At 44.8% G+C, this 20541-nt stretch overlaps 1 protein-coding gene across 1 annotated transcript in view; it reads right to left on the bottom strand.

Annotated features, from left to right (window-relative positions):
* Window positions 1-20541, bottom strand: part of FRMD4B (FERM domain containing 4B) — a 234620-nt gene that overhangs the window by 166528 nt on the left and 47551 nt on the right. The window contains exon 2 of the mRNA XM_079958857.1: window positions 2005-2126. The gene's annotated coding sequence lies outside the window, so the exon portion shown is untranslated. The remainder of the gene's footprint in view (window positions 1-2004; window positions 2127-20541) is intronic.

The following is a 20541-nucleotide window of genomic DNA, read 5'->3' as shown; positions in this document are numbered from 1 at the left end:
CTTGCAGACACACCATAGGCTTCTGGCTGGCCACTGTGAGACGAGGATGAAGCCAAGATGGGCCTTCAGTCTAATCCAGCAGGACTCTTCTTATGACTAAGGGCCCCTCCAGACTGTGAGTATACATTGCAACATATCACAGACACCATAATGGGGCATTCATACAGGACACATTGTTCCACTATATTAGTTGTTCCACAATGATCCCTCAATGCTATTGCATTATTGCTGTCTGGAGTGCAACAAAAGTGGAGCAATTAAAATAAACCAGAACACTTGTGGTATAAAAAGTCACAGGATTTCATCAGGAAGCTACAAGACATGCCGTGATTGGAAACAAAGCAGTGCGTCTTTCCCCAAAACCTTTGCAGGCACAAACAGTATTGAAAGCGAGATTGTATTCAACCGCCCTGATGCCACCACCATCAAGCACAAATCATCATGAATGCATAACAAAAAGGATGTCTTAATGCAGTTACTCCTACCAAAAATGAAATTAAAGTCTGAATCAGCTCTCAGTGTGAGCTGACCTAAAGACTGGTGTATGTAACAAACATTTAAAAACGATCTTGATACTATTTTAAGGTTAAAAAAAAAAAGGAGGAATGAAATTGCCTGGAAGTTCTCTAAAATGGATACAGACAGCGGTCACTCTCCTTTTCAATCATTTTGGAATGAACATCCATGCAAGAGTTAGGAAGGACAGGTTTCAAGGTTGGATGGCCTCAAAGATGCTGCTAAACCTCTCCTTTTGAAATCCATTCCACTGAAGACCCATTCCATTCTGTGCAGGGGACAAGCACAGCAGCACAAGACATTCTCTGGAGCTGTGAGGTTCTAGAACCAGGTCCAACGGCTTAAACATCTGGCAACCCAAGGAAGGAGAGCAGTGTCACTTTTGACACTCCACAGAGCACCAGAGGAGCTATTCTGTTCCTCATACTCCCTCTGGTGGTCACGCCACACAATTAAAATAGAAGAACCCAGATCTGTGGTGAGTGGGGCAGAATTGACATTTTTGCAGTCTCCAAGGGTGAAAAGCAGAATGTGTACGTTAGGTGTGTAATTCTTTTTCCTTTTTGGATTTTGGAAAAAAAAATGCAATGGAGCCACTTAAGGATGCAATTTGAAATGAAAAGCTGGAAGTCAAGTCACTTGTTGGGTGTCCGTGTGACGTAGGTGTGTAGGTATGTTGATATGTATAGTATAGGCAGGTATTATATAGAGCAATGTAGGTATGTTTATGTTATGAAAATAAGGTAGTGTATTGTGTATGTGTATTGTGTAAATGTATATGTATGTGTTTTATATGTTAATAAAATTTAAATAAAAAAAAAATGAAATGAAAAGCTAGCACCAAGGATCCTTTTTCCTTGCAATTATTTACTGGTACCCCAGGTTCTTTGCCCTCACTGGGAGAAAAACAACAACCAGATGCCTCTTTATCTCCTGCATTGGTCTTCTGCTTCAAACTGAGGTCTGCACTGCACACAGTGGCGGAGCTTCATGCTCTGGCACTGGGGGCGGAGAGCAGGCGGGGGTGTGGCTGGCGTGCATCCCAGGGGGTGTGGCAGCCACCCGCAGGGGCGTTGCGTGCGTCCTGAGGGCATGATGCGCTGCCTGCAGGGGCATGGCGCCCAGCACGGGGGGCCCAGCTGCGACGGCACCCCTTTGGGATCATGGTCCAGGGGCGGTGCGCTCCCCCTCCGCCAGTGACTGCACAGTGTGTGCAGGTGAAAGACCAAAAGAGAACTCATTGACCTATGCATAATATGCAGAATGGATGGGGCCAGAGAGGTTGCAAGGATGTGGAAGAGAGAGGTGAACCGTGCAGATAAATCAGTGTCCCTTATTCTTTACTCAACACCAGTTCAGTCAAGCAATAATTTTAATGTGAAGTTCCAATGGGTTTTGAAAGCTTTGCTAGACATCTGTATATTCCAGGGGTGATAATGTACCATAGCCAGCTGACCGAGTAGGGGAAACTTTTATGCTGATTCCTACCTTTATCTCAGAGAACAGCCTCCTCTCTACTTGACCCTCATGGTTTTCAGCCTTCCATTATTACATGAACACTTCTTCACGCTTCTCACTCCTTCCTCCCATCTTTTGCTGTATCCATCTTCCTGTAAGGAGAAGAAAAAATGTTAAGAGCATGTAAATTCAGTTCAGCAGAACACTCTTTGTTGACCTGGTGCCGCCGAAATGCTTTGAACTACAACTCCCATCATCCCCAGCTACCATATGCATGGGAGTTCTAATTCAAAACATCTGGAGAGGACCAGGTTGATGAAGGCTGAGGACTGCATCCAATGATGACAGCAGCGGCAGAAAACACTTACGGTACGTTCTTGCAAGTTGTGGGGATATTGCCCCTAAGCCTTTTGAGCTCTGTGTTGCTCATGAACAAGTGGCATTCAAAGGAATTAATGGGGAACCTCACCAAATGTTTCTGTTTGTGTTCTTGCGATGTTGATGTGGCCAGCTGGCTACACTGTCACATAATGCTCATAGGTAGCTTGAAAGAGCATATTCTGGGCTGTATTCAATGGTGGCTTTGCAGCTGGTGGAAAGCGCTGACTTTTGCGCAATTCTGGGCATCCGGATTTCACCAGTCTCCCCCTTCCCATCACTGCCTTCCCAAGTTGCCCCTGAAGTTTGGGGAACCCAATATGGGATATAGTGGCATATTTGGCCTCCCCAGCCAAATTTCAACCTGCAAACTACTTCGCCAGCTCACGATGGTGGGAATTTAGCTACAACTGTCACCGTATATGAAATCTGTTGCAGAAGCCCAGAAGAACCAATGACCCTTTAAATGGAAGCCAAATACAAATTAGCATTGCCACCCTAGCCTACTGGAAACACAACCCCTTCATGATAAACTCTGCAGCAAGGTCTCTGCTGACACCGTTCAGTACAGATCTAAAAGTAGGAAGGAATCTAGAAAGTGGGGTTGTTTCACTGCGTGTATAATGGGACTGTAGAAATAACTTCTTCAAATGAAGTAAAATTCAATCTACAGGGAAGGCAGGAGCAAAGGGTCCTTATGGGGGCTAAAATGCATATAAATTGTAAAAACATGCATAAAACAAATATGCCAAGATTAATAATAATAATAATAATAATTTTTTATTTATACCCCACCCATCTGGCTGGGTTTCCCCAGCCACTCTGGGCGGCTTCCAACAGAATATTAAAATACAATAGTCTATTAAGCATTAAAAGGTTCCCTAAACTGGGCTGCCTTCAGATGTCTTCTAAAAGTCAAGTAGTTGTTATTCTCTTTGACATCTGGTGGGATGGCATTCCACAGGACGGGTGCCACTACCCAGAAGGCCCTCTGCCTGGGTCCCTGTAACTTGGCTTCTCGCAGTGAGGGAACCGCCAGAAGGCCCTCGGCTGGACCTCAATGCCCGGGAGAACGATGCTCCTTCAGGTTAAGTTAGAGCCGTCCTGGAACAGAGCTATAAACCTCCACTCTTTAGAGTTAATGGCATATTTGTAGCTGAGTAAGAAATGGGGTAGACTATTTGATACATGTCTGTTGTGTGGTGGTCATTTTCTCTGCCTAAATGGTCCATAGTAATAGAACAGCAGAAGTGGCCTGAAGCTCATATGTCCAAATTGCCTGCAATGAGGAATCTCAGGATTATTTCTACCAAAGCATGCAGTGTATATACAGAATGACAGAAAAAAGGAGAGGGGAAAAGAGTCCACACACCAGAAGAGGGGGGCGGGGTGTGTGTGGAAGAAAATGAAAAAGAAGGAATGGTCTTTGATGAAGAAGGCAGATGGGCAAACAATTGCTGGTAAACAGTCTGGGACTTCTGTTCATAGTAATTAAAGGTAAAGGTAAAGGGACCCCTGACCACTAGGTCCAGTCGTGACCGACTCTGGGGTTGCGGCGCTCATCTCGCTTTATTGGCCGAGGGAGCCGGCGTACAGCTTCCAGGTCATGTGGCCAGCATGACTAAGCCGCTTCTGGCGAACCAGAGCAGCGCACGGAAACGCCGTTTACCTTCCCGCCGGAGCAGTACCTATTTATCTACTTGCACTTTGACATGCTTTTGAACTGCTAGCTTGGCAGGAGCAGGGACCGAGCAACGGGAGCTCACCCCGTCGCGGGGATTCGAACTACCGACCTTCTGATTGGCAAGTCCTAGCCTCAGTGGTTTAACCCACAGCGCCACCCGTGTCCCTCATAGTAATTAGGGAGAAGCTATAATGAAGTGGAGCCCTAATCAAGGACAAAGGATGGCAGAGAACAAGAGGTGGCATGTTTTGCATCGGTTACTTACTGAAAATATATGAAAAGGGTATCATGCAGAGGGGAAGCTTCTCTAAGTCTTAAAGAGAGATATATATATATATATATATATATATATATATATATATATACACACACACACACACACACACACACACACACAAAATCCTCTAGTATTTTCCATCATTTTTAATACCTTCATCTATGCACCAGGGGGCAGACTATGCAAAACTACAGTTTTATCAGTTCAAGCATGTTTTTTGCGTTTTTTAAAAAATGAAAGAAAGTGGGGAAAAGTTATGCGCAGGTTCGCCCTTTGCAACTATACTTTTGAAACCCCAGGAGTTTGTAAATAAAAAAGGATGCATTCAATGTCAACTGAAAATTTATAACATCTCTTGACAAAACAAATTTTGTTTTCTTTCCGTTTCCGGGTCCTTAATTGGGACATACATTACAAGCACACATTCAGCCTTTCTTTCTCAGCTGTGAGCATTAACACAATTGCTTTACAATAAAGGTAAAGGTACCCCTGCCCGTACGGGCCAGTCGTGTCCGACTCTAGGGTTGTGCGCCCATCTCACTTAAGAGGCCGGGGGGGGGCAGCGCTGTCCGGAGACACTTCCGGGTCACGTGGCCAGCGTGACGAAGCTGCTCTGGCGAGCCAGCACCAGCACAGCACACGGAAACACCGTTTACCTTCCCGCTATAAACCGGTACCTATTTATCTACTTGCACTTAGGGGTGCTTTTTTCATGCTGTTTGGGTGGCATCCTGGAATTCTTGAGGAAAGAAAGGGGAGACCACACAATCCATAGTTTGTCTATATGTTTGGAACACAAACTATGGTTTGTTGTCTAAATGATGTTTAGCAAAAAACATGGTTTGGCAATACAGTGGTACCTCGGGTTAAGAACTTAATTTGTTCTGGAGGTCCGTTCTTAACCTGAAACTGTTCTTAACCTGAGGTACCACTTTAGCTAATGGGGCCTCCTGCTGCCGCCACACTGCCGCTGCACGATTTCTGTTCTCATCCTGAAGCAAAGTTCTTAACCCGAGGTACTATTTCTGGGTTAGCGGAGTCTGTAACCCGAGGTACCACTGTACAGCCAAACCAATCCATAGCAGTGTTCCATAGAATGATGCTCATATATTGTGCAAATCATCTCTTCTAATAGCTTCCTAAGTAGACAACAGTTAAGCAACTGCAATATGGGTCAATTTACACATAGTTTTAGAGTTAATATGAAGAATGCATTCCAACCTGCATTACAATTGTATGTCTTAAGCATTGCATTGTGCCCCAATCCTAAAAGCACTACCCGGAGTTCAAAGGCAATACAATTCATCACATGGCCATACTGGCATTCCCTAATAAAATTTGTGTGTGGCTTTATGATAGGAAAGAAGCACGATAGCTCAGTTGGTTAGAGTGTGGTGCTGTTAACACCAAGGTTGCAAGTTTGATCCCCAGAAGGGGCAGCTACATAGCCCTACATTGCAGGGGGTTGGACTAGATGATCCTCAGGGTCCCTTTCAACTCTGATCTATGATTCTATGATCATCAACAACACCGAGGAAAAGCACCGAAAGCTCATCAATAAGCTCTGCTTTTATTGGCTCCCACCAAGCAAAAGTGATAAAAAGGGAAACTGCAGACTTAAGTCATGCCTTATCTTGAATTAAGAACAATAGGTTTCACGCGGCGTTAATCCAAGCAATTCAGCTCCCCTTTAAATCACATGGGACATATATTGAGAAACAGGGCGATAATCCACTCTGACTGCCATCCCAAATCTTTGCCGAGCGAGACTTTGCCAGGTTTTAATAGCTTCTCGCAGAAGTAATAATTTACAGCAGTAGGTAATCAAGGGACGTGTGGCAGAGGAGATGAGAAAATGGCATTACGCTGGTACTTTTATTCCAGTCAATTCTGTTTAACAGCTAGCCATCCCACCCCAGGCCCTGACCAGCGGCAATCATTCCTTCTAATAGCAAATGCAATTGGCGAGTGCTGACGGGGATTGCAGCCAAAAAATGAGGCGGCTGAGAAGAGAGAGGGGAGGGTATTGAGGTGCTTAGAGAAAGCTAGAGGATTGAAGTAGTATGTAAAATATTTTTTTAAAGGAAGCCCACCGGGGTAGGGGGGCGGTGGCAAGGATGTGGCAGTGGAGAGCATGCAGCCGTGGCAAAGCCAGGGAGGCAGGTAACAGCAGCCTGTGTGTGAGCAGGTGGTGACTGCAGTGCCAAGGGAGCAACAGTGGCAGGGAGATAAGAAAACAGGCAGGCTTTCTGCCTTGCGGCTGGCATGCCCAGGAACTCCTCTTTCCCCTCCTGCACAGATGAAGAAAATATGAATGGACCACACCGCACACAAAAGAGGTTTTAATGTGCCTTCCAACAATTGTACCTGCTTCCTTCCACAAACAAGATCTGCAGGAGTGGGAGGAACCAAAGAAGCAGCAGCAGCAGCAAGCTATGCATTCAGTCACTACAGGGGATATGTATAGACCATGGGTAGGCAAACTAAGGCCCGGGGGCCAGATCTGGTCCAATCGCCTTCTAAATCCGGCCCGTGGACAGTCCAGGAATCAGCATGCTTTTACATGAGTAGAATGTGCCCTTTTATTTAAAATGCATCTCTGGGTTATTTGTGGGGCATAGGAATTCGTTCACCCCCCGCCAAAAAAAAACATATTCCCCCCCCCCACAAGTGAGAGTGGACCAGCCCCCTGCTGAAAAAGTTTGCTGACCTCTGGTATAGACTGCAGTTTATGTTCAGGAAACCAAGCCGCTGCTGAAAAAGAATGCAACAGGCAGGCCCCGGAGTCTGCAATCCAAAGCATAGGATGGAATTCAAAGAAGTGCTGAGCAAATGGCTCTGCCATTGCAAGTATTTCTGCTTGCCTGCTGGAACAATGTTCCCTCTCCTTCCATTGTTATGGGGGGTTCTCCCAACCCTCTCCCCCCAAACCGATTTAGAGGGGCAACGGGGAGAGGAGAGGAGGAATCCCTGTTGCGCCAGCAGGATTAATTTTGCTGGCTCCCCCGGCGCAACTATTTAGCAAGAGAGTTCAGTTGGTACAGCCTGAGTCCCTTAATCTCAAGGTCACGGGTTCGAGTCCTACGTTGGACAGAATGATTCCTGCACTGCAGGGGGTTGGACTAGATGACCCTCATGCACGACCCCTTCTGCGATTCTATGAATCTAGCTCAAATTTACTGGTGTGAACACTGTGTCCTGTACTGAAGTCAGCGGGACTTAGGTCTGTGTACACACTGTCAAAACCTCTTTGGCTTTGGTAGGTGAGGTTCAGTTGGGATGCAGTCTTGGAGGAAAATCCTAAACTCTGCTATGACGGCGCATAAGTGCTGCTTGCACTTCTATTGTTTATTTGTTTGTTGATTACATTTCTTTCCCATGCTTCACCATAAGGTGTCAGGGTGGGTTGGAAAAATATATATTGTAAGATAAATTAAAGCAATATACAATCAGAAGGGTAAGGTGGGCTCTAAAATATATTTACCTCAGGGTCCAGAGGTGCGTCTTCAGCATACAGCAAAAGCTATACAGTGGTACCTCAGGTTAAGAACTTAATTCGTTCTGAAGGTCCGTTCTTAACCTGAGGTACCACTTTAGCTAATGGGGCCTCCCGCTGCCGCCACTGCACGATTTCTGTTCTCATCCTGAAGTAAAGTTCTTAACCCAAGGTACTATTTCCGGGTTAGCGGAATCTGTAACCTGAAGTGCCTGTAACCTGCAGCGTCTGTAATCCGAGGTACCACTGTACAGTGAAGGGGCCAGAAACATCTCTGTGGGTGTGGCACCCAGATATTAGCATCTCTCTGTGTCACCTCTCTCAGTGGAGACTGCATTGTTATCTGCCTGCATCAAAACGTTCTGTGTGTGAGGCGAGGCCTGACGATGTGAAGGCTGTGCCAGAGGTGTTTTATCTCTTCGTAGCTCCTTCATATACTCAGTGCTGGATGATGCAGTCTCATAAATTAAGCACAGATATAGGCCCAGTTTGCACGTGTTTTATATTTAATATGAGAGCAAGGCATTAATGGTGATGGCTATGCTCTGCCTTCACAGTTGGAGGCAGCAAGGTTTATGGGTACCAGTTGCTGGAAAACCACAGGAGGGGAGAGGGCTTGAATCCTGCTTGCAGATTTCCAACAAGGCATCTGGTTGGTCATTCTGAGAACAGGATTCTGGGCTAGATGGGCCACTGGCCTGATTCCAGCAGGCTCTTTTTATGTTCGTAAAATGTACCGGGGAGTTTTGGATGTTCTTAAAATTGAATAAAGTACCTTCCTTCCCAATAGTTACTAATGATAAAGCTACCCATACAGTGGTACCTCAGGTTACAGACGCTTCAGGTTACAGACTCCGCTAACCCAGAAATAGTACCTCGGGTTAAGAACTTTACCTCAGGATGAGAACAGGATGAGAACAGAAATCACACGGCGGCAGGGGGAGGCCCCATTAGCTAAAGTGGTACCTCAGATTAAGAACAGTTTCAGGTTAAGAACAGACCTCCGGAACGAATTAAGTTCTTAACCCAAGGTACCACTGTATTCAGATGGCCCACCCATGTGATTGGACTCCTTGGAAAAGTTTACAAAATTGGAAAAAGAGGTGACCGCATAATGCTAGTGCATTCTTTAGTAAGGATAAGGGACACGTCATCCTTATGGAGGGACACATTTTGGTTCATCCCTACCGACATCCACAAATAATGATAATGATAATGATAATGATAATGATAATGATAATGATAATGATAATGATAATGATAATGATAATGATTTATTATTTATACCCCACCCATCTGGCTGGGTTTCCCCAGCCACTCTGGGTGGCTTCCAACAAAATATTAAAATACAGTGGTCTGTTAAACATTAAAAGCTTCCCTAAACAGGGCTGCCTTCAGATGTCTTCTAAATCCTTTGATATGAGATTCCATCCTATAATCATTTTTAAAAAATACAATTAAAAGAATGTATAGTGCCTATTCATCCAATTCAAGTGCTGTATGTCATAACCATGGCTGGAATTTTATATGCAAAGTTTTGGAAAGGTACTTGCAAACCTAGTAAGCTGGATTTATTAAGGAGACTCTGGGATAAATTCAGTATTATAAAGTTAACTGCTATGCTTGGAGATAGAAAGATTTACTGAAGTTATAAATAGCTGGGACTTAGTGACCCAATATGTGAAAAAGTCCTAGTAATCTCATGAACAGGAATAGATTGTGTGTGTTTTATGATGTAACAAAGTAGTTCCTCTCCTTCCTGTACTGTGACCAGGTTGTGACTAATATTTAATATCTGAAATGGATCTACTGTATTTAATATCTATTTAGTATTATTCATCTAACTTTAAAATGTCTTTAATGAATTGAGATATTGTGTAGTGAACTAACATTATGTGAACAGAAATGTATTTTACTATTGTGTATTTGGCATTTTTAATACAGTCATTATATTTATTAGTATTTTATTGAGATTTTTAAAAGGGAGAATAACCTCACATCCAGTCTACACTTTCACATAAATTAACCCGAACACAACTTGTACAGCAAATGTCCTTAAAATGCAGGTGATTAAATGCTTAGCTGCAGCAGAAGGGTTAATGGAAGGTGAAATAAATCTGAATGAGATATGAGAGATGATCTGGGTGGAGTGAAAAAGACCAGGCCATCCAGGCTGCGATGCAGAGAACAAGGTCAAAAGGATGCTTTTCTTCTTCTGAGAACTGGACTACACAGGACTGGATATACTACATGGGAACAGCCAATCAATGCATGATAATAAAAACTAAGGCTTGATCAGCTGCTCACAGATCTATACAGGGAAGATTAAAACAGCTATCAGTGCAGAAACTAGGGGATAATATAGCACCATGCCCAGTTGCAGCAGAACATTAACTGAGAAGCCAGAGTATAGCCATCCAAACCACATACTTCTTTCAAAGCTATCCAAGCCACACTTCTTCCTGTGGACGTGAGTTCCACAGTTTAACTACGCACTGCACTCTCTTCTTGCTTTTTCACAGCTCTGACTGGATCCCACCCCCGCCACCAAAATTAAGGCAGCCAGCACCAAAGTGGCTGCTCTTCCCCCAAAACTAAAAAGACATGTGAAAAAGAAGAGTTAGAAATCAACTTGATCAAACCTCAACCGATTAAAATCCTAGCTCACCCATGTAAATACAGGGAAGGCAGATACCCTCCTACCATATTCTACTCCCTCACTGCAGGGAGATAGGCACCACTAAAATCAATGAGACTTATTTCCACATAATGAGCATTGGATATTGTCAGGGCTGCCCGAGGTCCCAGCTCACAAAGGACCAACGCCAGTCCGTTGTTATATACAAGAGTCTTTATTGAAACGCAGTTTCGATTTCAAAGCCGCAGCGTGCAGCCCTACGTCTTAAACCCTAGACCGCTGAAGTTCCGTCTGAATCTCCACCCCCCAGACACCAGTTTAAGACTCTAGCCTTGCTCCACCTCTTCCTTTGCTCTTTCCTCCTCTGGGTCCGCCTGTCCGCTGGGGTGTTGCCCTTTCTGGACTCTTCTGATGCTGAGTCCCCGGATTCTTCCCCCTGTTTCCGGCGTGCTTTAGGACCTGGCTCTCAATCCGTGCTTCCTGCTGTCCCGCGCGCCTGTACATTTGAACTTGGCGCGCGCGCCCAGCCAGCAACCTTTCTCCTGACCGTTACACTGCTCCTGTCACTGCTTCCCCCCTCGGGGGGGCTAGCTGGACCTGACTTCCCCTCCGTTCCCTCACTCTGCGATGGGGGCGTGGCCAGCTCTGACTCATCTTCTCTCCCTACTGGAGGAGACGCTGGCCCTGATTCATGAGACTCTTCCCCCCCACTCCGCTCTGGTGGGGGAACTGGTCCTGATCTCCCGCTGCTGCTTTGGGAGTCCCCGCTGGCCCCTTGCTTCTGGTGTGTCCCCCCTGGGACCCCCCTTGCCCTGGCCATCGGCGCCCCCCTCTGGGAATCTTCTGAATCGCTGGAGAAGCTCATGGAATCTCTCGGGCCACTGTCATACTCCCCTACGCTGCCCTCAGATTCTTCCCCTTCGCTCTCCGTTTCCTCTCTCCCCCGTGTCTCTGCTCCTGAACCCCTGACAGATATGTTTGCATGCCTGCGTTTCTTTTGCTTTGCTTTTCATCGTAGCAGCATCTGCCGCCCTCTCCCAAAACTCCACTCCCCGCACATTTTGATGAACCAAATGGAGAGCTTTAAAAAACAACAACTTGGGGAATTAATAAAATGGGTATCAACTCAGCATACGTGGACGCAGTGGTTTTGCTAAACATAGGAGCGGTGGCACTGTGGTCTCTAAACCACTGAGCCTCTTGGGCTTGCCGATCAGAAGGTTGGCGGTTTGAATCTGCATGACAGGGTGAGCTCCCATTGCTCTGTCCCAGCTCCTGCCAACCTAGCAGTTTGAAAGCACGCCAGTGCTTCTGTCATGCTGTCCCATTGTGCCATTAGGAGTTTAGTCATGCTGGCCACATGACCCGGAAAGCTGTCTGCAGACAAATGCCGACTCCCTTAACCTGAAAAGCAAGATGAGCGCTGGAACCTCATAGTCAAGTTTGACTTGACTTAACTGTCCAGGGGTCCTTTGTTGTTGTTTAGTCGTTTAGTCGTGTCCGACTCTTCGTGACCCCATGGACCAGAGAACGCCAGGCACTCCTGTCCTCCACTGCCCCCCGCAGCTTGGTCAGACTCATGCTGGTAACCTCGAAAACACTATCCAACCATCTCGTCCTCTGTCGCCCCCTTCTCCTTGTGCCCTCCATCTTTCCCAACATCAGGGTCTTCTCCAGGGAGTCTTCTCTTCTCATGAGGTGGCCAAAGTACTGGAGCCTCAGCTTCACAATCTGTCCTTCCAGTGAGCACCCAGGGCTGATTTCCTTCAGAATGGAGAGGTTTGATCTTCTTGCAGTCCATGGGACTCTCAAGAGTCTCCTCCAGCACCATAATTCAAAAGCATCAATTCTTCAGCGATCAGCCTTCTTTATGGTCCAGCTCTCACTTCCATACATCACTACTGGGAAAACCATAGCTTTAACTATACGGACCTTTGTTGGCAAGGTGATGTCTCTACTTCTCAAGATGCTGTCTAGGCCTGTCATTGCCCTTCTCCCAAGAAGCAGGCGTCTTTTAATTTCGTGGCTGCTGTCACCATCTGCAGTGATCATGGAGCCCAAGAAAGTAAAATCTCTCACTGCCTCCATTTCTTCCCCTTCTATTTGCCAGGAGGTGATGGGACCAGTAGCCATGATCTTCGTTTTTTTGATGTTGAGCTTCAGACCATATTTTGCACTCTCCTCTTTCACCCTCAATAAAAGGTTCTTTAATTCCTCCTCACTTTCTGCCATCAAGGTTGTGTCATCTGCATATCTGAGGTTGTTGATATTTCTTCCAGCAATCTTAATTCCGGCTAGGGATTCATCCAGCCCAGCCTTTCGCATGATGAATTCTGCATATAAGTTAAATAAGCAGGGAGACAAAATGCAGCCTTGTCGTACTCCTTTCCCAATTTTGAACCAGTCAGTTGTTCCATATCCAGTTCTAACTGCAGCTTCTTGTCCCACATAGAGATTTCTCAGGAGACAGATGAGGTGATCAGGCACTCCCATTTCTTTAAGAACTTGCCATAGTTTGCCATGGTCGACACAGTCAAAGGCTTTTGCATAGTCAATGAAGCAGAAGTAAATGTCTTTCTGGAACTCTCTAGCTTTCTCCATAATCCAGCGCATGTTTGCAATTTGGTCTCTGGTTCCTCTGCCTCTTCTAAATCCAGCTTGCACTTCTGGGAGTTCTCGGTCCACATACTGCTTGAGCCTTCCTTGTAGAATTTTAAGCATAACCTTGCTAGCGTGAGAAATTAGTGCAATTGTGCGATAGTTGGAGCATTCTTTGGCACTGCCCTTCTTTGGGATTGGGATGTAGACTGATCTTCTCCAATCTTCTGGCCACTGCTGAGTTTTCCAAACTTGCTGGCATATTGAGTGTAGCACCTTAACAGCATCATCTTTTAAAATTTTAAATAGTTCAGCTGGAATACCATCACTTCCACTGGCCTTGTTATTTGCAGTGCTTTCTAAGGCCCATTTGACTTCACTCTCCAGGATGTCTGGCTCAAGGTCAGCAACCACACTACCTGGGGTATATGAGACATCCGTTTCTTTCTGGTATAATTCCTCTGTGTATTCTTGCCACCTCTTCTTGATGTCTTCTGCTTCTGTTAGGTCCTTTCCACTTTTGTCCTTTATTATGGAAATCTTTGTACGAAATGTTCCTTTCATATCTCCAACTTTCTTGAACAGATCTCTGGTTCTTCCCATTCTATTGCTTTCCTCTATTTCTTTGCATTGCTTGTTTAAGAAGGTCTTCTTGTCTCTCCTTGCTATTCTTTGGAAATCTGCATTCAATTTCCTGTATGTTTCACGATCTCCCTTGCATTTTGCTTGCCTTCTCTCCCCCGCTATTTGTAAGGCCTCATTGGACAGCCACTTTGCTTTCTTGCATTTCCTTTTCATTGGGATGGTTTTCGTTGCTGCCTCCTGTATAATGTTACGAGCCTCCATCCATAGTTCTTCAGGCACTCTGTCCACCAAATCTAAATCCTTAAACCTGTTCCTCACTTCCACTGTGTATTCATAAGGGATTTGACTTAGATTGTATCTTACTGGCCCAGTGGTTTTTCCTACTTTCTTCAGTTTAAGCTTGAATTTTGCTATAAGAAGCTGATGATCTGAGCCACAGTCAGCTCCAGGTCTTGTTTTTGCTGACTGTATAGAGCTTCTCCATCTTTGGCTGCAGAGAATATAATCAATCTGATTTCGATGCTGCCCATCTGGTGATGTCCATGTGTAGAGTCGTCTCTTGTGTTGTTGGAAAAGCGTGTTTGTGATGACCAGCTTGTTCTCTTGACAGAACTCTATTAGCCTTTGCCCTGCTTCGTTTTGATCTCCAAGGCCAAACTTGCCAGTTGTTCCTTTTATCTCTTGACTCCCTACTTTAGCATTCCAATCCCCTGTAATGAGAAGAACATCCTTCTTTGGTGTCACTTCTATAAGGTGTTGTAAGTCTTCATAGAATTGGTCAATTTCAGTTTCTTCAGCACCAGTAGTTGGTGCATAAACTTGGATTACTGTGATGTTAAAAGGTCTGCCTTGGATTCGTATCGAGATCATTCTATCATTTTTGAGATTGCATCCCAGTACAGCTTTTGCCACTCTTTTGTTGACTATGAGGGCCACTCCATTTCTTTTACGGGTTTCTTGCCCACAGTAGTAGATATGATGGTCATCCGAACTAAATTCGCCCATTCCCGTCCATTTTAGTTCACTGATGCCCAGGATGTCAATATTTATTCTTGCCATCTCATTTTTGACCACCTCCAACTTACCCATGTTCATGGTTCTTACATTCCAGGTTCCTATGCAATATTTTTCTTTACAGCATTGGACTTTCCTTTCGCTTCCAGGCATATCCGCAACTGAGCGTCCTTTCGGCTTTGGCCCAGCCGCTTCATCAGCTCTGTATCTACTTGTACTTGCCCTCCGCTCTTCCCCAGTAGCATGTTGGACGCCTTCCGACCTGAGGGGCTCATCTTCCAGCGTCATAACTTTTATATGCCTGTTGTCTTTGTCCATGGAGTTTTCTTGGCAGGGATACTGGAGAGGTAAAGGGGTCCTTTACCTTTTACCAAATATAATTTTTGGGCCTGTGGTTTCAGTTCAGCAACTGGGTGCTAGAATGGCAGAAAAGCCACAGAAAAACGGCCACCAGCGCTGAAGTGAATGGTCATACCAAATGTTGGTATGGAACAATGAATGCTGCCAGTGGGTGTTTTTTTGACTTGATGCAAACAAATGTGCATTTGAAATCCCAGCTTGGAATGTTTGTATCTGAAATAGAAATGGACTGTTGAATGTTGGTTCGTTTGATATGATATAAGTTGTTTATTTTAAAGGTATTGTGACTTTTTATATTGGATCAGATTGTTACTATTAATGTTTGATGTTTTATTATGTTTTTATGTGTGTTTTTATGTGTTCGAAGCCGCCCAGGTGGCTGGGGCAACCCAACCAGATGGGCAGGGTATTTTTATTTTTATTACTATTACTATTGGCTAAAGAAGCTTTGCTCCTGCCCACTTCTCCACTAAAAATTATTGTCAATATTCCAACACCATCCTGCAGCCTGGGAGTCCCAGGCCCTTGTTTTCTGGTCTCAGTGTACTTCCACTCCGGGAGACAGGTGAGCAAAGTGAGGACGTAAACCTGGGTTTCCCACATTCATACCCAATTCTCTATCCCAACACTATACAATGCTGTTCCCAATCTAGGAGTCAAATCCTCAGTTCTCAGAGCCAAACTAGATATGATGGGGCAGCTGATTTATGTGTCTGCCTTGTTTAAATGAAAAACAGAGCAGAGAAGGAAATCAAACCTACCGCCTCCCCTACTTTTCCTTTGCTGTGCTCCACGGTTTAAACCGACTTTATCCCAGCCCAATTCCAGTCACAATTATATAGTTAATGGCTTAGGATGCCTTTTAGGAAATACTTATCCCCCAGACATGGACCAATCAGGAGAGAAAATTCCTTAAAGGAATGGAGCACAGTGTGGTTACATTGGGGAGTGGATGGTTTTTGCTTACTTTCCCCGCATTCCTGTTGGGTGTTGTGGAACGACATTTCCCATCATCCCCAGCCAGCATCACCAATGGTCAGGGATGCTTATGTCTGGAAGCCAACAGCATATGGAGAGCCATAGGTGAACCACTCCTGATGTAAAGGCTACCTCTACACACACAAACTACTGTATATGTGAACAGGGCAGATATATTGATAGTGCAAATGCGCCTGACCCGTCCCATCAAGTCTGACTCTAAAGTGAAGAGTTTCACGTCTTAAAAACTGCTTGTAAAAGAGAGTTTTGCTATTAATCCAGTAATGGGCAGTTACCTCCATGTGGTCTACGACCAATTATGAGCATTGGATTTCTGCACAGAGTTACAATATGAAATAGAATCCCAGAGAAAATGGGCAATAATAATCAGACGTTTCCATTAAAAACAAATTAAAAATCACAGCGACTGAGAAGACAATCCAAAAGATTAAACATATAACAAGATAATATTTGGAAATATTTTATCTTTTCTGGACAGAGCAAAGAGAGATTGAGCAGGAGTGACACAGTCATTGCCACAATAAGTTTCCTGCCAATGATGCTTAGTTTTATTTATTAACTGTTGCATTCCAAAAAAAGCAGGAGGGAGGGAGTACATTTAGAAATGTCAGGACTGGGCAGATTTCCAACAAGACCATGTGCAATAGATAAATGATGCTGTTGGCAACTTGAAGGGGTCTTGAAGCTCCTGAAGAAAGAACAGTAAGAAGATCACAGTAAAACGTACTGCACGCCTTTATATTGAATAATATGAACAACCCTGAAACTTGCTTTTCTTTAATCTGATTTTCTTTCCTTTTTTGCTTTTACGCAGTGTGTTAACTTCTTAAAGCATGGAGCCAAAGAACCACCACCAGCAGCAGAAGATGCTTACAGTGCCATTCCAGATCCCTTGCACAAATGCAAATGGCAGACTTCTCATAGTGAAGTGCCACAATGTATTGGGGGTTGTAGTACAATGTGAGAAGCATGTGAATAAAAGAGAATGAGGCATATAAACTCACCATAAAGGTCTCAAAAAGAGCTTTTACACTCTTGTACTCTATTAAATTCCATGTAAAGGTAAAGGTAAAGGTACCCCTGCCCGTACGGGCCAGTCTTGACAGACTCTGGGGTTGTGCGCCCATCTCACTTAAGAGGCCAGGGGCCAGCGCTGTCCGGAGACACTTCCGGGTCACGTGGCCAGCGTGACATTGCTGCTCTGGCGAGCCAGAGCCGCACACGGAAACGCTATTTACCTTCCCGCTGGTAAGCGGTCCCTATTTATCTAGTTGCACCCGGAGGTGCTTTCGAACTGCTAGGTTGGCAGGCGCTGGGACCGAGCAGCGGGAGCGCACCCCGCCGCAGGGATTCGAACCGCCGACCTTTTGATCGGCAAGTCCTAGGCGCTGAGGCTTTAACCCACAGCGTCACCTTGAGCCAACTCCAAACATGAATACATGAATAAACAACCAGCAATCCATCTCATAACCTGCAGCGATCCTCCAATCTGGAATGAATGCCTTTTTTAAAAGTGTGTGAGACCTTGTATTCATCAACGGTGGCTGCAAAATTCTGTACTTGGCCTGCTCTTAGTTTAACACTGTTCTGAGGGTCGACATTAGCTCCACAATTCCATAAACCCTACAGAAGGCTGGTTGACTTAGACCAAGGGTTCTTAAGCCCTTTTCTTTCAGTAGTGATAAACCTGTGTCTCCGCTGCCTGGTGCAGATGGCAGCCCGGAAGATGGAATATTATCCCATGGGAAAGCCAGCCAGCCAGCCAACCACTTCTACATATAGAAAAATGGCATGTCAGAGAGAAAGCTAGGCTAGAACCCTTGACCCCAACATCTAATTTTCTATGTAGATGCTGAAAGAAAGAAAGAAAGAAAGAAAGAAAGAAAGAAAGAAAGATTCAGTCATGACGAGACACTACTTGTTCACATTGGCTTGGCCTGGGCATAGGGTTACCACCTCCTTGAAAAATAGGCTTAATTATAGGCTGCTGGTGACCTCAACCTCCTACTCAGCTTAAATGACAGATAATGGCAAAGTTTAGGGGTGGCCACTGTGGTGCCCTGCAGATGTTGTTGTACCCTGAGGTGTGTGTTGTACGCCAATGATTTGAAACCTGTGGCCCTTGAGATGTTGACAAGCTTCAGCTCTCAACACCCTCAGGCAGCAAAAGGCAACAGTCAGGACTGACAGTAACTGTGGTTCAGTAATGTTCAGAGGACACCAAGCTGTCCAGCCTAGTTACTCTGTGCCTCTGGTGGTGACTGGACTGCCGGTGAGCTAAAGGGAAACACATGAGGCCTAGGTTTTAACAGGTTCATTTCCGTAATGCTAAAATATGGTTTAGCATTGTGTCTGAACTATTTTATTTATTGTTTATACCCTGCCTTTTTGCATGACGGGACTCAAGCCAGCTTACAGATAGAAACAAGAAAACATGGCGGGGGGGGGATACAATCATTAAAAAACCAATTAAACATTAATGGAATTGAAACTATATACATACATAAAATCTGTTGGAAACATACAAATTATTGCAATAAAAACAGCACAGCATTGGCCCTTTCATTAAAAGCAGTTAGTTCCCCCAAAAGCCTGTTGGAAGAAGAAAGTCTTCAGCTGATAATGGAAGGACAAGGAAGGAGCCAGTCTGGCTTCTCCAGGGAGGGAGCTCCAGAGTCTGGGAGCAGCCACTGTGGCTGATCGAGAAGGTCCTTTGAAGAGGGCCAAAGTATTCACCCACCTCCCAAAACAGGGTAGGAACGTTTGCATATATTGCGACAAATACCGGAGCGTGCATGTGTGCCCACGTGCTCATGCGCACAATGCATGTGTGGGAGATTCTGTGGGGAAATGAAATGCTAAGCAAAGCAAAGCTAAGTGGAGTTTATGGGGAGTGAGCTGCATCAAAGCTAATTTAAGTTCATATATTAAAAATTGAATTTGTAACATTGCAAACCAGAGCACAATCTTCTTTATGTCTACTTGTATTCATGCCTTGCTGCATTGTGTTCCAACCATACCGCAGGTAAATATGCACAAATTGCATCTGTGCCTTTTTAGCTGATTTGCCTTCATCCAGACAGATATTTGGAAATAAAATGTGCATTTCATTTGCTGACGCCATATTTGTGGATTTCACAATCTACTTATCCAGATAAGTCTTGAGCTATTTTACTTTAAATACTGTGGCACTGGACACAATACGATCAAATATAACCAGTTTTAGCAAACGGCAGCTGACCTTGGTAACTAAGGCGCCTGTTTTTACAAAGCAAAGTGGCTCAAATATTCCCACACATGCTGTTGCTCTGGAAGCTGATTCAACAGTATTTAACATACCTGCATATCATATTTCACATATCTCAGAGGTAGATATGTCAGGCCTTCTGCTACGTAAACAAAACTCACTTTTTAAAAACCAAGGTGATACACTAAGTCAAACAAAAAAATAAACTGAAATATAATTAAATAGGATACTTGTGCTTTGCACAGAAAATGGTCTACAGGTGTGTGATGGGTAGCTCTATCAGTGAACCTTAGTGGGGGCTAGATCTACACAGCTATAAAAAATACTCTGAAAACGATCTGCAAAAAACTGTCGTAAAGCTCACAATTGAAAATATAATTGAGTTGAGATTTCAGCTCTACAGCTCCCTCTAGTGTCACAGTGTTATAACGCATTTATAACACCATATTTTGACTAATATAGCTGAGTCCAGGGTCTGCCCAGCTCATGAACCAGCAATCTGAAAACGGCTCAAAACTCTGAGGAGGGTGGAGGAGAAATGCAGGGAAATATACAAAGCAGCACAGCAAATGATTCCTTGTCGCTAGAATCCTCCCTCCTCACTGCCTAGGGTTGGTATATTTTCCCCTATCCCATTCTCACTGAACTGCAATTCATGCAAATGATGTCAGGACTGGTTTAAGGTGCTGTTTTGACCTTTAAAGCCCTTCACGGCCTAGGACCCTCATACCTACGGGACTGCCTCTCCTGGTATGTCCCATGGAGGACCTTAAGGTCCATAAATAGCAACACCCTAGAGGTCCCGGGCCCTAAGGAAGTCAGATTAGCCTCAACCAGAGCCAGGGCCTTTTCAACTCTGGCTCCAGCCTGGTGGAACGCTCTGCCTCATGAGACCAGGGCCCTGCAGGATCTGATTTCTTTCCGCAGGGCCTGTAAGACAGAGTTGTTCCACCTGGCCTTTGGCTTGGAATCAGCCTGGTCCCCTCCCCCTCTTTCCTTTTCCTTCTGTGATGGAAGCCCTATTTGGGGACTTCCCTGGCTTTTTTCTGGCCCACGTAGGACCAGTCTGGATAGTTGGCCTTGGTGAAGATTTGACGTTTTCTCCCCCCCAAAAGTTTTTGATCTGGGCTTCCACTGAAATGAGGCTGCATTTTAAGTTGTATTTTAATCCTGTTTTTAAGTTGTATTTTAATCAATTGTTTTTATACCTGATGTTAGCTGCCCTGAGCCCAGTCTTGGCTGGGGAGGGCAGGGTATAAATTATTATTATTATTATTATTATTATTATTAT

Source organism: Podarcis cretensis, assembly GCF_951804945.1.
Source record: "Podarcis cretensis genome assembly, chromosome: 2".
In the NCBI taxonomy this organism is placed as follows: domain Eukaryota; kingdom Metazoa; phylum Chordata; class Lepidosauria; order Squamata; family Lacertidae; genus Podarcis; species Podarcis cretensis.
Note: the sequence above shows the minus strand (reverse complement) of the source record. Positions and strands in the feature narration are given on the sequence as shown.